This window comes from Molothrus ater, chromosome 7 (assembly GCF_012460135.2).
Source record: "Molothrus ater isolate BHLD 08-10-18 breed brown headed cowbird chromosome 7, BPBGC_Mater_1.1, whole genome shotgun sequence".
Lineage (NCBI taxonomy): Eukaryota > Metazoa > Chordata > Aves > Passeriformes > Icteridae > Molothrus > Molothrus ater.
Window position 1 is genome coordinate 31319400 of NC_050484.2, and position 20225 is coordinate 31339624.

General features: G+C 39.9%; 1 protein-coding gene across 1 annotated transcript in view; it reads right to left on the reverse strand.

Annotated features, from left to right (window-relative positions):
- NCKAP5 (NCK associated protein 5) overlaps positions 1 to 19906 on the reverse strand; it is a 379983-nt gene extending 360077 nt beyond the window's left edge. The window contains exon 1 of the mRNA XM_036386988.2: positions 19821 to 19906. The gene's annotated coding sequence lies outside the window, so the exon portion shown is untranslated. The remainder of the gene's footprint in view (positions 1 to 19820) is intronic.
- Positions 19907 to 20225: the final 319 nt, after the last annotated feature.

Genomic DNA, 20225 nt, shown 5'->3' on the forward strand with positions numbered 1-20225 from the left:
AAGAAGAAGTGATCTGAAATACATTGCCACTATTCTGGTCTCTTAACACTCATAAAATCTGCAGAAAGTTGTTCAATGTCACAGGTAAAATGTTCAATGTCACAGGTAAAAAGGGTTAAGCTGCTTGCTTAAAGCCCAAGAAAAGACACCAACAGATTAAAGTCTAGGAATTACTGCTGCCAGCACTGTCAGTGGAGTCCTGGACAATACCATGAAGTCTTACTCAAAAGTAACTCAGTGCAAGTCCTCAGGCCTCACAGCTCTCTCTGGAAAAATGCTGGGTTTTAGAAACTGTACTAATATAGAGTACACACACTGGGATTTCAACAGTATGCTGTGATTACAACTAACAACAGCTAGCAAGACAATTTTCGGGACAAGAGGCCAAAATGTCTCTGTGAAAAAGATGATGGAAAAGCACAAAATTATTTTTGTGAGGAGAAAATTATCTTAGTCTTCCTGCAAAAAGAAAAAGCCTCCATCCTGTTCCTCTGGATAGAAGAGGAAAGGTATATCAAACAAAAGCTGTTCTGGTTTACCACACTGCCTTCTCCACTACAGTGATGAAGATTTTATTGCATGCTATAAAGAGAGGAAAAACTCATCTTGTAGTCATATAAACATAGTGAACAACACAGAATAAGTATCAATTACTTTTGCAAGTTCCAGTGATAGCTTCAAACCCTGAGGACAATTTCAAATGGTATGACAAAAACTTCAGTTAGATTAAAACATCAAAAGCAAACTAGCATTCAAAACCAAACAATTTCGTCTCTGCTGAGGAAGTTACAGTAAATTTTCTGAACTGGCAGATTTCCCTCCTAGCTGTTCAGCTGTTCCTTTCCCACAGGTAAAATAAGTCAATCTGTTTGAGAAGACAATTTGCCACCCAGCTTACTTAATGCCACACATTAAAATTAAATGACTGACTAATTTTGTTGTCAAAGAGCTGTTTTAATGGGAATTCATGGTTAAAAGAAACAATCCCAATAGGGAAATAAAATCAGATGATGCTGACTTCCATGTGAATCAGGTCTAAATAAAATAACCATCCAACTTTTTGCCTCTTTTTACATGGAACTTTTCTCAAATCCTTCAACAGGTCCTGCATATATGTCAGTCCCTGTTCAGTTTAATCCCATGATCCAACTTTGGCTCAGTGATGTCAGTATAAACACAAACATGACTAATAGGAAACAATAGATCTGTGACAAATTTTTGCTCATCTGGAATTGAACATGATAAATTCTTGTAGCATACTAGCAAGCCAATGTAGTTGCTTTTTCCATTCCCCTTGTTCCAACATACGTGGCTGTGGAAAGTGCGTGGCAATGGTGCTGGGTGAATTCGCACAGGGCTGTGCAAGGCTTTGCAGAGACATTTGAAGCAGCTTTAAATAAGTTACTTTGGTTCTGGAAAGCAACTTGGCTACTTTATTTCCCTGCATGGAGTCCAGCCCAGGAAATACCGTGGCAGAGGCCTAAGGGAGTGTTACAGTCCTGCCCCTGCCCAGGAGCAGCTTCAGAGCCAGCTCAGGATCTCCACACGACACTGCCCTACGACCACAGAAGTAATGAAAGTGTTCATTTTGCTTTCAGAAAAAGGCAGGAAAATTCTTTATCTTCACAGCGTAAATCACAACCTGAAAAGGCTTTCCTAGTCATGGTGTGAGCTCATTTGATTCATCCTAGAACACCATTCTTAACTGAATGAATAAAAGCCACTCTGAGGTTGAGTACCACCTTTGAAATGGTCTGTGGGAGCATGAAGCAAGACTCATCCTTGCTTTTTGATAGATGAAGGGCTAAGGCTCAAGCCACTTCACTGTCCTTTGCCTGCAAAGGAGCAAAAACCCAAGTGCACACTGACCAGCACTGCTGGGGTCTGCTCCACATTCCCTTGATTTCAAATAATCTTAGCAATTCAGGTGAGCAATGGCTGTTTTCAAAGGCCAAGTAACATGCATACACCCATGGATATACATGTCTTAATAACAGGGATTAGCTGCCACTAGACAGATCCAACTTGCTTACAATATTTGGAATATCCTGAAAATTTGAAGCCTTTACAACTTTAACTCAGATATTCTTGCTCTACTTTATGTTCTAGGTTGCTTTGCTGAATGATTTGGGTCAAGTCTTGTGTGCTGACCTAGAGGTCAGTCATGGCAGACTCCTGGAAGAGCTTCTCTGACATGTGTCCTGCCCAGTTCTTGTTTCCTTATTCCTCCTTTTGGAGGGATTTTACAGATTACAGCAGTTCTCAGCATGCAGAAGTGTGTCTTACTCTCTATGAGTGGGTGGTACTGTTTATGTGATGCCACAGGTAAATGGACAATTTCAAAGAATTTAAAATAAGGCCCATTGAGCACATTGTCTCCATTTCAGAGCTCTTCCAAATATCCCAGAAGTTTGAACAAGAGAAATTTCTGCTGTGCTTTGGCTTTGGCACATGCCTTTCAGCAGATGGAAATTACTGTTATGTAGCCTTAGGTCATATCAGGATCTCTTTTTATTTCTGTAATGAGGCCCAATTAATACCTAATACTGACTTTCTGCCACTCAAAGGATTTTAAAATATCAGGATTTCAGCCAGAACTGTAATGCTGATGTGTGCTTTTATGATATAATCTAACTGTAATTACCCAAACCAATATCAACATAATAGTCATTCTATAGGAAACTTGGGTATTCCACTGTATTCAAAAAATGCTTACTCTAAAAGACTTTTCTCACTCCCATTGCAGGGTCAGCATTTCACCTTAAGTGAAGTACAGTTGCAAATTAGAGAAATTAGAGTAATTTTATTGAGCTAGACAGGCTTTGGGCTGGTCTCTTATTTTGCTGTAAAATAAGACAGGACAGGACAGCTGTCACTCTGTGCGACCTTACCATGTAGCATTAGAAATATCTACACTGAGAAGTGGTTTAGAATAGCTATTTTGTAGTGATTTGCTGCTAATTTTGTAGACAAAACCCTAAAGGCAGCTTTCTATTTTTAGGGCTTATGCCTTCCAGAAGGTTTTACATAAAATGACAGCAATGTAAAACTTTATTTACAAAATAATCACAGATTAATACTCAATTATAGCTTATTCAGCATGCAGGACCTCCATGAATGCTTGAAATTTTTTAACTTTTACTTGAGTATTAGAAGTCTGGACTGAATATTTAACAATTCTGGGCAAATGATAAGATGACACTGAAGTTTACAGTTCAGCTTTTTCTCTTTCTCGACCTGCAGCACTGGGAACCTCCTGCAATAACTCTCAGCATCTTTGCTGAATCCATAGGACTGTTCACTAACTGTGGTTTCCAGCTGCTGCCCAACATACCTGGAAATTTCCACCAAACTCAACATCCTGACCATCACACTTGAAACAGATTAAGACAGAATTGGATTGCCCAGATGCACTACAAAAGAGAAACTTACAACCAAGACTAAACTTAATGATACTAAAATATAGTGAAATTAATGTAAATAAGCTTGGTATCTTCTTTCCCCTCCTCCCTTCCTCTCCTCAGAAATATTCAATGACCAGATAGCTGGCAAGATAAACAGTAAATGCTACTGTAACTTGATGGGGGCTATGTACCAGAAATGGTAAATAAAATGACAGAAGTTGCTTTACTATTAAATGGTAAAATTTAAAAAAATATATTTAATTACTACTGTCAGAAACTGTGCTAAAAATAGGTTCTTGAGTTGCATTTTTTCTACATGACAGATAAATGTAAGAATGTAGCCTTCTCAAGGAACTGTTTGTACTAGGCACTGTATTTCCTCTCCACCCAGCAGAACTTCCAGAAGAAGATCATATGAATTTTGCAAGTATATCGAGGAGATAATAGTTACCACAGGCTGTAAAACTGAAAGATCATAGACATGCAAGTATATGCAGGTGCTACAAGCAAAGTACATTTTCTTCCTGCCAAAAAGGCCTCTCTAATTTCCAAGATAGTGCAAATGTCCTCATGGCTCCAATATTTTCCCTGCAGCCATAACAATTTTTTAAATACATATGCAGCCATTTGATTTTATCCCCTAGAAGAGCAAACCCAGCAAGTGACAGTGTCCATCAACTCCCTTGAAGGTTACATACATTTTATATACATCTTGCAAATTAGTCTGCATACTCAGGTTCTCTGTATTTATTTAAATCCTACCATCACTTCCCAAGAAGGAGAAGGAAGAATGTTGATTTTAGATATTCAGGCATAGCTCTCCCTAAACTGAGTGGCAAATCAAACCATATGGGGACACTAAATGACTCCAGGTCACTGATCCACATCCCCACAGAGTGGGTTTAGTTCAGAAATGTTTGCTATCAGGAGCTGAAACCACAGTTGCTCATTTCCCAAGCAGCAGCTCAGGACAAGATGCCCCGTGTGTGCTGGGCTGGGGATGTCTGGCGCCAAGGCACTCGAGCCAACATGGTTTAATTTACTCAAAAGAACAGTATGGTTTCATGACTTCTACACCTGAAAGAATGGCCCTGCTTCCATAGGGAATGGCAGTGTGCTATCAACTAAAAAAGCATTTTTCCCAAACAATGCCAAAGCAGAGGCGAAGCAGTGCAGCTCCAGTTCTGACTCTGCTGTCCCACACCTCCCGGCCTGGCTGGGTGGCACTTGGCTTCTCCAGAAAATGCCAAGAACTCACCTCAGAATGATTAATGCCACACCTTCTAACAAGGATGCATTCCTTTTCTACACATACCTACAGAAAGCTGTTGTCCTCAAGTTGTCATACTCTGGAAGCATTTTTGAGGGAAACAGCACTAACGTTGGAAGAAAGGCAACAGCAGAGACACTTCCCAAAGAAGATGTTCACCTGAAATATCTTCCATCTGAGTTTCCCAGTGCTCAAGCCCTCTAACCAGCCACCTCAGCTCCACAGAAATCTTTCCTGGGAATTACACAATGACCAAGCACCTGCACCTTACCACAACACTTACTCCTTGCTCGAGAATTTAAGCTTTAAATAAAAGTTTCGACACCTTATGCCTGCAAGGAAAATTTATCAAAACAGAAGCAGAACATAAACCTTCAACCTATATAAAGCTTGAGACAACTGCTCAGAAATTCTGTTTTTCTTCTTAGCACATCACTGAAATGAAATCACAGCATTTCCTAAAGGCAGCTTCACTGAAAACACCGGATTTTTAATAAATATTTAAGTGTAGTTCTCAGGGGTTTTTTGCCACCCCTCCTAAAGTAGTCTACAAGATTTTTGCCTTCAGCTTTGCTGTTTTTCCCCTCAACAATCCCAAAAGAAAACCTATACCTTTTTTGCTATCTAAAACATATTTAAAAGCAGGATACTGACAGACTACAATTGTACTGAGCAACAGTATAATTATTTATTTAGCAGAGCTTTCCAACAGGCATGTATTGACACATTTGCTTAGGCAAAATGTCTTTCCTTTGAAAAAAACTTGAGCTGCAACCAAGAGTTTCAGGAAAGGCTGCAAGATGTTGGGACTGGGCAAGGACCCCCATGGGGGTGCAGCTCTTTTCTCATAAGCCTCTGCGTCACAGACACTGGCACAAAACTGCCTCTTGTCCATGGTTTTAACACCACAATTAAAAGCTGTTAATGTCCATGGAATCCATTAACTTCCATGGGATTTGGGCACACATACCATGAGCTGCACTACACCAAGCACCACCAAAGGAGAAAGGCCTCCACCAAGAACATTCCTGAGCAAGACCCAAAGCCAAAGGGCAAACCTCACGCTGCTTGTGGCTCATCCCTGCCATGCAGTGCCATCTCAGACTCCAGAACAACAGCTCCCTGCCTCCAGGGAAAGGCAGACAGACACTTCAGTCATGGCACACTGCAGAGGCCACACAAACCCAGGTTTGTTCCAGGACAAAACCACAGAGGCAGCAAGGCATGGCAGTGATTTCACAAGTCCACAGTCACGCATGTCACTGCTTCTCTTTCCACCAAGCCCAAAGCTGCACAGGGAGCTGTCAGCAGCCACAGTCCCTCTCCTCATCCCAGGAATGCTCTCCCTCCTCCTCCCCTGTCCCCTATCACAGCTCAGGGTGACTCAGCTTAGCTCCCAGGAGGAAAATCATCCCTGCTGCTCATGCACATGAATTCTATCTGTCCACAATGATACACATGCCCTTCTGAGAAACCTCAAAAAGGAGAGGAAGAGAATCCATGGGAAATGGTAGGACAGAAATGGACTGGCACACACAGCCACAGCTATCCTGCATTAAAATGAAGTTACATCCATGTGGGTTTCCAGGAAAAAGGCTGCTATAGGATCTTCCATTGCACATCATTCAGTGCAGTGAGGTGGGCTGTACTTCCACAAAGCGCCCCAAACTTTTGTATATCAGTTTTATTCCTTATGAAATTATGAAATGAAAAAGCTCTTAAACTTACTTCATACAAAAACCAAATTTACCTTCTATACTGAGCCAAGAGTATTGACATTGCCACCCCGCTGATACCCACTGAAGAGACTTATAGTAGGCTACTCTATTGCACAGATTGTTTTTAAAGTTTCAAACATGTGTGCACTGTCACAAATCTTTCCAACATTTATGGCTTCCAGTCACTCACCTTATAACTGTAAAAATGCCTTCATGGGACTATATGGTTAAAAGGAGGAAAACAACGGGGAATCCAGTGTATCACCACTTCTCCTACCTTAACTGAATGCCTTACTTCCATTTCTCTTCCTTCACTCCTGTTCAAGTATGAATGATAGCATTCAGTGGACATACCCCTGGGAAGAATGGAGCTTCCTTCACCACAGAAATTCTGTTTTGTGAAATGCTCGAAGCTGCTAAGTATCCTTATAACACACAAGTTTCCAGTTCAAAGGATAATGCTCTGCTCCATAGCACTCAGCTCCCATAGTGGTGCTAAAAAGAGGAATTTCGCTCAACTCTAACTACACACTATTCCAGAAACAAAAAGGAAAAGAAACCCCAAAGTCCTCACTCCTTTCACTGTAAATACATTTTCTGATCCAGGCTTCCCAATCACACACTCATGAGCTGGTTGTGTGCAGGGCCTGAAAAATCCCGAGCCAGTTAAAAACTAGCTAGCTAGCTTTTATCAGCATGCACTGATAAAAGATCAGTCTATGAAAGTGAAAGGATTGAACAAGTGGGAACAACTTCACTTTTTTGTTAGGGCAGTGCTTTTTTGCATATACAGACCTGAGCAGCTCTGGAATCAGGGCTGGTGCAAAGATGGAAATTGATCTGAAACATGAGGAAGGTCTTCCCACTGCTACTGGCACTTAATGCAGATGCCATCAAAGAATGCCTCTCACCTGAATTTTTTTCAAGACACAAAAATAAATTACCACATGAGTCACCATTTCTTGGTTTCTTTCTGAACAAGAGCACACGCAAAAATTTTATAAACCACTTTGTGCAATATTATTTCTAAAGTATTCCCAAATACCCAAACTACTGAAAAAGCCCACGGGCCCTGGCGATGCTGCATGGTAGGGAAATGTTTGTATTTTGAGCTCTACCAGTTCTACTGACCAAGATATACTGTTGTGACCACTAAACTCATTGGGGGATTAAAGAGTTAATAAGAACATAGGAAACTGCACAATTACATAAAGTACAATCTGTCACTTAGATATTGGAAATGGACTATGAAGATGCCAGTATAAGTGCATGTACTTATATACAGAGAACATTTTAAACAGTTGACCATGATTTATACATGCTGCAGCTGTCACACACACTATTTCTGACATCCAAAGAGCCTATGCATACTTTTAGTGGAAGAAAATTCTAGTTATTTGCCATTTTGCAGAACTGTAAATCACATAAATGCTCATATTATTACCATGTGCTCTGGCAGTTTGCATCAACAGACCATCTTGGAAGAATTACAGTGATGAATTATTGACAGTATCTCATATAGCTGACAAACATTTCTTTGAAATGCTGTGGTACAGAACCTGCCTCTTTCCGATCTTGAGATTGACCCTAATGTAAACTATAGCATACAACAGATCAAAAATATATAGCCTGGCTCTCAATTTGTGATCTCATTTTCATCATTCAATGGTTCCCATAAAGATTGTTTATTATTGATGTGAAATGCTGGAACCAAAATATCCTGTAGCTGGAAGCTGGAAGTCTCAGTAACTGAGTCAGAGTGACTCTTCTGGCCTTCCCTCAATATGCTTTATTTCTTCTATTGAATAAACAAACAGTCCCATTCTGTAATGACAACATGAGCCAGGATTTTCCCATATTGTTTTGACAGATGTTGTCAGGGGCTGATTACAAAAACCTGTACACCTAGATACTTTCTGCTATGATATTCCATAATAGAACTGAACTACATGCAGAATAAACTAATGTCATGGGAAGCTCTGCTAATGAAAAGCCTCCGACTATGGAAATTTAACTGCAAAATAATTTTTCCAACTGCAGCAAAACTATTTTTAAGGGTACTGGAGATAAAAATATGTTATTTGGTACATTGTACCGATAGGGCACAAAAAACAATGATGGATTGATTACCAAAATACCTTAAAGTTTGGTTCAGGCACCTTGCAGGGAAAGATCAGGTCCTTTTCCAAAAGCCAGCACAGCCAGACCAACCCTAACTGTTACTTGGCTCAGTAAATTCTGTTACTTGGCTCAGTAAATTCAGTCAGAATTTAATCTATTAATTATGGTTTTGTGCTCTGTTTTTACAGGTAGGTGGAAAATGCATCAAAGCTGGTGGGGCTGAAATATAAGCAATTATTTTAAAGATTTTTCTGGGATTTGTATTGCAGGTGGGTTGGGAGAGGCCGTTTCACTGACCCAAGTGTTATTTAAAAAAAAATAAATAATAGTAGGCTGAATTCCCACTACTTTTACACACAGACCTGTGAAACAGAATGATTTTCTATTATCAGGTGTTAATGTGCCCTTTGTAACTGTTAAAAGGAAACCCAGACACTGCACCATGGGTTGTCTTTTTGAATGCTGCTTTTCAGGTCTGTAGCCCCCACTGGCCCTGACATTTACTTGTTAAATAGATCACAAAGTGAGTACCAAGAGGACAATATTTTTCTAAGCTCAGGGAGAACGAGAGGACATCACACTGAGGGTATTTAGACAAGCCAGACACTGTTTTTGCAAATTTGACCCACTAATAATGCTGGAAATTAAAAACCTTTTGCAAACCTGGTTGAATAGTAATTCTGGAAATTAAAACCTGTAGCTCTGTATGATTGACCAAAGAGAACTTGCATCATTTTGCCAGCGCAGAATGAGACACTACTAATGAGACACTGTATTTCCTGAGTATTTCTCTAGATTCCACAGAAAGAGGCTTGCATGTATGTGTGCATACAGACTGAGGGGAAGGTTGAACAGAGATAAAAGGGTATCAACACTACACTGCACATTTGCAACAGTTGAATCCTTATGTGGTTGGTTGGAGGAAGATCCTAACTAGATATGAGCCAAAAACTCAAAAAATGTTCAGTGATCAAAAGTTTTCACTACAGTGTCTAATAAAATACTTCCTTTGGTTAAAAAAAAGGAGAGAGAGTTTGGTTTTTTTAATTAGCTGTGGAAATGTATCACTTCATGGCTTTTCTTCTGTCATTTGTCTTCAGGTGTGTTAAACAAGCCCAAACCTGAGAATTTTGCAATTTTTATATTTAGAAATGACTTTAAATGAAACCTATAACTGAAAAATAAAGGTTTAATTCTTCACCACTGTGAAGAAAATTTGAAATCTATTCAAGCAATATAGTGCAGTTAGCATCCAGAAGGGGTTTAGGTGGGATTTAGAATACCCCAGTCTTTCCAAGGACACAGGCCTAAGTGACAGGACCTGCATACCAAGGACAAGATCAAAGCCCATTCTTTACCTTGCAAAATTTGCCAGTGATTTTCATTACTATTAGACTGATTTGATAGAAATCTCACAAAAGTGAAAGCAGTCTTATCAGTAATCTTGTTTCTTTAACAAAACCTTAGCTTTATTCATACTAAATGCATATAAAGAACATTTTTTTCAACAAATGCAGCATCACCAAATTGAAAGCAATCCCTGCCCAGGAAGGATTATGAACTGGCTGTCATCCCTCTGTGCCCTAAGTAGGGTCAATAAGTCATTCTTGCCATGCACAGAATTATGTAAGAAATTACAAAGGGGCCCTATTTAGATGACCTCCTTTTTTTGTTTCATATTCTAATTGCCCAGCTAAAAAGAAGCCGTTGTCCCAGTGGAAACTTCAGGAGCAGCGCTGGGCGAGCTGAGCACACAGGAGCACTTTACACGTGCACTCTGACCTCTCTTGACACTGCAGATCCTTTTCCAATTTCCAAAAGTTTCCAGGAGGAAGCAGAGGGAGTCAGCCCTGTCTGTGTGATGTCTCAGTGACATTTTGCTGAGATGATAGTTCACTGGGATTTGCACATCTGAAACTCCCTCCAGGGAGGCTTGTGAGAGCTTCAGCCTAACCTACTTTCAGCACTCTGTGGAGTAATTTTGTTCCAAGAGCCAGCAGCCACTGATGGCAGCAGGAAGATGCAAAGGAGTGCAAAGGGACCTCAGCCCTGTTGGAGCCAGTGAGGCCCAAAAGCCACTCATAAAAATGAAACATCCCCATGAAGTTTCCTGATTTCAGGAAAAAAGTGTATTTTTGGGGGACAGTATTATTGAACTAACACAGAACTGAAAAACAGGTATGCCTTAAATGAGAGTCTAGCAAAAGCTTTATTAAAAAAAAAAAAAAAAGAAAATTTGAAAAGAATCATATTCACCCTTCACCCTCCAATATCTTTGAAATAATTTATACTTCCAGCTAAAAAAAGGTGTCATTGTGAGAGATATGTGATGACAGTTGTAATATTTCTAGCCATAAGATACATTAGATGATTGAAAAACCAGAGTCAGGCTAAGCTTGGTTTGCTCTGTTACCTGAATTCCAGACCTGAAGCAGCTGTGGCAGAGGATAGGGCTCTCCCAGCACATCCATGGACCCCCACACTAAACTTTTTAATGGTGCCTCCACAGACAGCACAAATTGTGGGGTATTTTCACCTTTCTCTTATTTTTTCCCTTCTCTCGTATCACAGAGTCCCAAGGACTATCTAATATATTAGTTCTTAAAGGAATCCTCTTTTCATGCCTCCTGAATCCAATTTAAACTTCAAACTTTAATTCATTGAAGGGGGATGATACCGAGTACCCCGGTGAAGACTGCTAAATCCATATGATTCATTTCTCAGATGAAATGAGCACCTCTAGGAAATAGTGGAATAAAATAGATCCCCAAAAACCAAAGCAGGTAGGTATCAGCTTTCACTCAAATACATTTATTTGCACTGTTCTGGTCACCTTCAGTGATTATTACTTCCTGCATGCAAGAAGAGCAATGTAAAGCAGAACCAGTGGGTGAAGGCAAGATGCCAAGGAAGCAAAGTAAGTAAAAAAGACAGGAGAATTTCAGCTCTAGTGACAGAGGATGTAGCATGGCTGATTGTCCCACCATCCTCCCAGTGTGTTATGTACAATGAGGACTGGCAAAGGTGTCCTTGTAGCAGATCCACACAAGCTGGGCCACAAGTGCTTTTCCCAAAGTTTGGCTCTGTGAGTGCTGATCCCAGCCCAGCCTTGCTACAGTCAGAGCCCTTCAACCCTTACACATGGTGCAGCACAATTTATTTTACACAGTGAGCAGAGGCACACCTCTCCTTCTCCCTCCCACATCCACCAAACCATGTTAGAGGAATACTCCCCTCAAATTCCCTTCCATTGAACTGCAGCTAATAGGGCTGACCATGGGGCTGCAGGAAAGCAAAAAAATGCTGTTGTCACAATAACTGCAATCCAGTTGTTCCAAACAAGAAATATTTGTAATTCTTCAAGGCTATCAATGATTCTAGAAAGTAATTCTAGAAAAAGCTTTGCTTAGTTTAATCCACATGGTTGATGACTCTTCAGTAAAACTTTCTGTACTTTATACACAGAGGTCTACAGATTTATTTTACATCTGTATTATGTTATTCATATAAATTTGTCATTTGAAATTATTTTAAGCATAATGTTTACAGAATTATTTCAATAAGAAAGCTTATTGCAGAGGGATTCTAGCTTTGACTGCTGAAACCACTTCGTCTAATCATTTATGGGAGTAAATAAATGTTATGAGACTTCATGGAGAAACTATTATCCAAATTACTGAACAACAACAGAAAAGCCTTTATTATGTTCCAGGAATGCATTTCTGGCAGAGAAAATAACATTTGTATACAATGTCTTTTTACAGATTAGACAGGAGAAAAATGCCTGCATTGATGTACTGCAAACTGCAGGGATTTTTTTCCTTCCTGAAGAATTACAAGTGACATCAGTTTTCAAAATTTCTGAGAAGAAGAGAACACACTTTGTTAAAAGAATTCCAGCTTTTTTTATCCCGCTAAATTGTGTACTAAGACAAACTTTCCCATTGTTTATTGTTTGCTAGGTCATGGCTCTGGTGTAAAGTTCTTCAAGCTCTCAAATATTCCTCCTGAATAATTATTTTATTGTTTTCTATTGAGCAAAGTGGCAAAATGATCTGACTGAGATATGTAACACTATTTGCCAGGGTCTTGATGCCTTTGCCTGCAGTGCATAAAATAAAACTGTGGGGTCTCAGCAGACTGTTCTCAGGATACTTATTCCTGGATCATGTTGGTCCAAGCAATCCTCTTCAATGGTCAAATATGTTGTAAAAAACAGCTAAGCAGTAATCACAGGGGTTCTGCAGAGGAAAACAGCTTATAAGATTTTCCCAAGGGAGGTAAACAAAATATATAGTGTAGAGGAGAAAAAGAAAAGATCCAAGGTGTTAGGAATCTTAGAGTAAATCTCTAGAGAATTCTACTTGTTCTTCCCTTCATCGCTCGATAACTGGCAGAGTTTTGGGCCACACCACTGCAGCTCTCTGACCCACCAAACAAATCTGTGCTCTGAAATAAACCTGAACTTCTTTCCAGGTTTGTTGATTTTGACTGTCAAAATATTAATGCTGGAAGCAGCAGGAGCAGCAGCCAGGCTGGGATGGATGAAACCTCCTGTGGAGAAGGACTTTAACCAAGCACCTGCAGTACCACCATGGGAGATCTTTTGCGTCCAGCACCTGCAGCATGAAGCTGCATCCTGTCAATATTAACAAAGCCCAAATGAAGCTGTGCCTAAATCCCAATGTCTTACATCACATTAAAGAACAAGTTAGTCTCTAAAGCCATCTCAGTATGTCACTCAAGTATATTCTTGGATGACACCAACTGTCACAGCTGCACCTGAGGCTCAGCTAGTAAGTTCAACAAATCCCATAGCAGGATCTATTCCAATGATTAAAAATAAAAGTATTTACTCATGTTTGCTCTGCTCTCTGCTCTCCATCTCCTCTTTTTTTTTTCTTGTCTATGAAGGAAATAGCCTTGTAGAGCAAAAAATTCCTCCAATTAAGTGTACTGGCATAGAGATCAGCCTGCTGCCTTGCAGTAAATCAACAGCTTTACCATTTGAGAAAAGAGAAAATGTCTTTGATCACAGCACAACCTGTGTGGAGCTCTCAGTGATCAATGAAAGAAGCACCTCATAACAGATCCTCCATTGAGAAGGAGAAGTCAGCTCAGAAGATGAGATAGAAGGCAATATCAAAAAGCCAATATAAACTTCAGAGTAAGAAACTGGGTTCTGAAGAAATGGTAGTGCATGGCTCATGTTGCTAGAAAAGACCTAGCTAGAAGTACCCAGATCTTGATTCAAACATGGTCTTTGTGTTGCACAACAAAGCCATGACGTTCCCCAGAGAAGCCTCTGTCCTCCTCAGTCTATCTCCTTTAAATGAACAAAGAATCCATTTAAAGATATTCAGTTTCAAAATTATTCAGTTTTGGCACTCCACCACAGCCTCCTGAGGGGACAAGCAGCAGTACAGGGCTGTGCTTTCTGCCCTCATAAAGCTCCCTTGTTGAGACGCAGTCCATGAAGTGTCCTTTCAGTTTTTACTGACGATAGGGATACATCACATTTGTATCACCCACCTCAGGCCAGGCAGTCACAAAGCCCTTTACCAGACCTCATTTCACACAAGAGCTGTAAATGCACATCCCACCCATGCACAGATATCCCCTCAGCACATCCCCTTTTACCTGCACAGCCCAGGTGATCCCTCAAACCTCCCAGCTGAGCACTTACACAGCTCAGCTGGATTTAGATGGCAAAAGAAAGCAGGATTGCATTATTCTCTGCAGGATTTTGTAAACTATGAAATTTTATACTCAAATATTCCTTGTAACATGTATCCCTATGGTACAAGACTGCATAACAATTCATGTATTTATGTTAAATAATTCAGGCTAAATATACGTTGCAATATTTAAAGTAAATTGTTAGCAACAAAAACTGCAAGAAAGAAAAAAAAATCATCCCTGTCTTTCTCCACAGCAGAATCAGGGAGGTATGAAGTGTTTTTTTTTAATTTACCTGCACTAACAAGCATAGCAATAGTTGTTCCTTGTACCTCATGATGTCAGAGAGTGTTGCCAAAGGTAAAACTGTTGCTCTGGATATGAACATGGTTCCAAGAACGCATTTTGTCCCCCATATAATTTTTTGCAGTGGGTCAGTTTCATTTTTGAGCTGTACACAGCCTTTCTAGACTGAAAACAGAGGAACACTTCAAATAGAGGCACTGTTTGGATTGTGTCTCTGCATACATCCCCAATGGGCTCAGAGGGGTGGAAGGAATAGGAACTACACAGCTACTGTTTTTTTCTCCAGAAGGGTGATTTGAAAAGAGTAAAGAATTGGCTTTTCCTTTAGGACCAGTCAGAAAACTGAGCCAGTGTGGGTGAGAGGCTGGAAAACAGAAGTAAATTACTTTTCTACCAACAAATGAAAGAAATAAAGGCAATTCCTTCCTTGGAGCAATCACATTTATAAAAATTGGTATCTAGAGACACAGTTTGACCCTACAGGAACAGAGCTCACAGTAATGAGGTTGGGTGCCTTTCCAGGCAGAGTTCTCCTGGGTTGATGTAACAAAGACAGCATTCACATGTGCTACCACAGAAGAAATCATATAAAAATTAATCTGAACTCCTGATTCATGGTTCTTACCACAGAAGACAGCAAGGGGACCACTCCTTGACATTAGACAGGAAAATAACTTTGGTCCTGCAGGCAGGACCAGTATATGTCTGGAACAATAATTTCATTAAGGCCCAGGATCCATTTTGTGAACCACAGCTACCTGCACTGATCATCAAGGCCTTAAAAATCTCATTTAAGTGTGATGTCCTCATTTATCACCTCTAGTTACCACAACAAAATTAAGGTTTTGGACTACTGCCCTGAACTCCCCAGTTTTGGAAAACTAAAACTTCACCATGTGCATGATGATTTTATTGCTGAGGTGGGAGGCTGTAGAGCTGCCTGTCATGCCACCAACAAAATGTGTCAGCAGCTCCAGGAAGGTTAATGTCAGCTTATCCACAGGCTCCAGACAGACAGTGTGAGGCTTGAAATTCTCTCTTTAAAGATTGTAAAGAGAGAGATCCACCATGCTGGTGAGGTTCTGCGGAGAGAGGGCAGCTCAGTTCTTACAAACTCCTAGATTTGAAGGACAACCTGAATCAGCACAGCCACTCCCATATTTTGGGTAATTCAAGGATAGCTGTAAGTTTATGCTTCATCACTGACTATTGATCATTTTTCTTTGACTAGCTGATCATTTCAGCTATCCTTATGCCATAAAACTGTAGCACAAGGAATAAGGAAGTTTACCAAAGAACTGGCTCCACAAATACTTACAGGTGCTCACAGAGCTCTGCCAGCAAGACATCTCCTGCAGTACACTCAGATTTGTCCTGCTTACCTTCTACTATTTCTACTGGAAATCAGTCTAGCAAAATTCTACTCAGCATGATACACACATCTGGTATACATTACTCTTTCATTTAAGTTTTCCACTGGCCATGTGTAACTATTTATACTACTTTAGTATTTCTTCTCTTCCTCCATTTATTTATTACACAACTTCTATGTTTGGTAACAATTATCTGTCCTCACAACAATTTGTCCCCCAACTTTCCTACATGGAAAATCTTAACCAAATCAATGACTAACAAAAAAAACCCCAGAGAAATTATTTTTTAAAAATTCTGCAAACCCCAAAACCCCAGAACTTTTCACAGCAGGTTTTAGTTTGTAATAGCAAACATGCCCAAAGGGCAGGAGCAATCCACAGTGTAGCTTTATGATACCAACAGTGAGGGACATAAAATGTTCTTCAGCCACACTTTCAAAGAAATTACCAGTAAGAGAAAAATAAGGCAAGAATTGGTCTCCTCACTGAGGAGCAAAGTTGGCTGTTTGATGTAGGTAAAGAAACATGAGAGCTGTTCTAGCTGTTTTCAGCAATCTCTCTATGAAGACAGTGCAGTAGTTCCACTTGCTTTCAGTTCACAGGTCACAAGATTATGAGCAAACTGTCACACACCACTTTGGTGTAAATTGTAAACTCTATTTTAATCAGCATCAACAATTTCCACTTTTCATCTGGAAGACAGCCATTATCTTTTTGGCTTTTTTAAAGGTATTTTGTTCCAAGTTGTTCTGGCATTTGGAAAATCCCTATAAAGACCATTAGACCATTGTCCACGGAGAGGCAAAATGCTGGCATTCAAATTCCATTTCACTACTGCCTCACCTGTGAGGACAGACCAAGAGTGCTGGAGTGATAATGAGTTTAGGAAAGAACCGTGAAAGGTGCACTAAAAGTACTCCAAGCAAACACACTCCTCCCACGCTCTCCTACTGCAAGCAGTTTATTTCTGTCCCTGTGCCAGGAGGACTGTGGAGCCCAGGACCAGCTCTAGTGAGCACAGTGGAGGACAGAGCAGTGGCAGAGAAACATAGGTCAGGCTCCTGTCAGCTCCTGTCACAGAAACCAGGGCCAAACCTCAAAGTTACCAGCGCTGACACAGGGGAGCACCTCCCTGAGGCCAATACCTTCCTTTGTACTTTACCATACATGAGGCATTATCAAGGATTGAGATGCAGCACCATGTAAAAAACAGAGGGCCTCCATTCTGACAACTATTGGAGAATAACACGCACTTAGAAAAAATCCCCTTTCTGCCCAGATAGAAGGAATTTTGCTACTATCCAGGCTTCAGGTTGAGTCAAACTTTCATCTTTATCCACTAATTTGCTTGATAGCCCTCCACTGCTGTACCACTTTCCTTAAATATGGAGCCAGGCTCTATCCTCCAGAATTCTCTAGAGCACCAGAAAAATCTTCAGTGAAGGAATAGTAAATCCTACCTAAAATTAATAGATGTTTTAATGTAGAAAGCAAAGTGCACTTCACTGTTCAGGAAACCAGCAGAACAGCCATTCCCCAGTCCTATGGGCAGTATAACCAGTGTAGGCTCCATGTGAGGCTTTTAATAAAGGAGGGTATATATTCAGATACCCAAAAATTTCAGAGTTTGACCTGCCAAAGGCATGAAGTAGTAGTGGCTTTTACTGTACAGAATCACTGAGTAAAACCACCCAGGGGAAAACTCCAGGCAAGTTCTCATCTGCTTGCCATTATAAATTATGTCGACCCTTCGGTTGGACTTATGTAATTTTCCCTGTGGACACACACCAAAGTTGTACAACTTTTCAGCAAGTCATTCTGGGGAGAAGCCCAATAGAAATCTGCCTGTGTTTTGGCAGAATTTAAGGGCTAATATCCAAGGAAATAATCCAGAAAGCCAGTTTTCCAAAGGATATTTAGCCTTGGGGACACCTAAAAAATTTTTAAGTGTTCCCAAAATGTTTCATCCACACCTGTGCCGAAGTGCAAGGCAGTTTGGAAGGTTTCTCACACAGCTCCACCTAAGCTCCCCCAAGTCCAGAGCCCAGGCAGCAGTTCCTGCAGGCCAGTGAGCTCCCCAAAGAGACACTCGAACCCTGATTAATTGTGCAGCCAAGGAGGCTCTACTTTGCAAGCATCCAAACCCCAGCCCACTGCTGGTACAATGAGATCAAGAAGGAAATTCAGAGGGCTAACACATCCTCTGCACCTGTTTGTTTGATCACTTCCTAAGCACCTCTCTCTCTTTCTTTAAGGTAACTGATATATCACATGGACCACTGGGCATAGGGAATACATCCATCATTGCACATATGCAGAAATGAAAAGTAAATGACATGAAAAATGTTATTATGCAGGAGAACCTAGATTCATCTTTTGATTTATACTGAGTCAAGCCTGTTTAAGACAGAGATTTAGTTTGAAACAAGTTTTGTTAGCCCTGAGATTCCATTAGAAAAAGAAAAACCATGAGCTGGCTTTTCAGTGAGTCTACATTTAGTCATCGATCTTCCTCAAATTGCAACTCTAGAAAGGGGTTATTTGGTCTTTTGTAATAATAAATTACTCATGTTGCACTACTTGTCTATAGATCTCAAAACTAATAAAAAATATGTCTTAGAATCAGTTAACTGTCGTTTGCACCTTCCTGTACCCTTACTGCTGTGGGGCTTGAACCAAACCTTTAATGCTGCTATAGGCCAGGTGCTGCTAAAAATTATTTTTATATATACTGTGTATTTCATAAACATGCAGACTTGTTTACTTCCATATTGCTATTGACATTGACCCTAATTTTTCAACAGTGACTGGGAATCAGCTGGACTATGAAACACAGTAGTTTCACTCTATTCAATGTGTTGCTCTCTGTAATGATTGTCAATCAATAAGGGTATTTCAAAAAGAAAACCATCTCTCAACTCCGAGATTTTTTGTGTTTCTTCTCTTTAATATTTTGGGATTAACTGCATTTCAGTTATTTTCAGTGTATGTGCACTTGTCTTTGTGTTTCATGACAAATGTCTTTAAAATTTGATTTTATAATTGAATTGACAGTTCTTTTGGCAATAAGCTTATTTCTTATGAGGCTGTCTTTGGCACGTGCTCTGTGCTACTTTTGCATTAACAATTAACAAGGCACATTTAACTGAACCCCTACTGCTGCAATGTGATCTGTCACCAGAAACTTTGCAGGAGTCTTTACTCACAGTTCACAGAAGTGAAGTCAAAACAGATTTATTGAGTAGGATATGTTAGAAGAGAAAGCAATCAGGAATTTCAAATTATTTCAGGTGAATTTTGTGTGGTAAGATACAACACAGGTAGAAACCAATATTTGTTCATTTTGGAAAACATTTTTTTTTGTATTCCATTAGTTACTTCCAGATTCAATTAAGAAAACCTGAGATAACACAGTGAACACTTTTGATTCACCTGATTTCAGTTATTTGTTTTATACCAAAAGGTTAAAGGCAATAAAATATTACATAGAAAAAAAACCTCTCTGAACTGCCTATAAAAATTTTGTTTCCATTTCTTAAATCAGTACAATGATCTATTGAACAGGATTAAGATTAAATTTTACTGAGGATTTAAGATTAAATTTTCCTAAGGCAGAGTAGAGGCAGAATAATTGAAAATCTCACTTCTAGGCAGATGCAGACATGAGCTCAAAATGTCTGGAAAGCACCAACATTGAAATACAGATGTGAATTAAAATGTCTGCAAGGTTCCTGCATCTATAGGACACATTATCCACAGCGGCTGCACACAGCAACTTCCTGGGCAAAGTCTTTCACCTATTTACGTGGTCTGTTCTATCAGCCAAGCTTTTTCTCAAAACATGAGGTTAAATCAAAAGTGTTAATGGCATCTTTCAGTGCTACTAGCTGTAAACCTCTTTTACAATAACATTTAAAGCATTAAACAAAAAAAATCTGTCCTTACTTACAAGGCAAAGCAGAAAAGGAAGGTCATTCATTACACCCCATTCACTATTTTCTGTTTCATTCTGTAAATATTATAGTGCTACTGAGAAAAAATATAATGTCTGCAGTTCTCAGATCTTCCTTCAGAGTTTCAATCACTTGCTTCCCAAGAAGGGGTTTAACAAATACCACACTGTTCTGTCAATATTTGTATGCAGCACCACATAGGGCAAGCTGCCAAACTTGCATGGTTTAAAGAGCCAAGGGTGGAAAACTGACACCCTAACAAACACACTCCCGGCTTTGTCTCTTTTAACTTGGTGGTAAAAGTGTCATCTTTGCCTCTGACTGCACTTTCGGAAGGCTCTTTTGTTTGCTTGCTCTACTTCTCCAGAAATGCAGTATTTAATAATCACTCTTCACTGAAC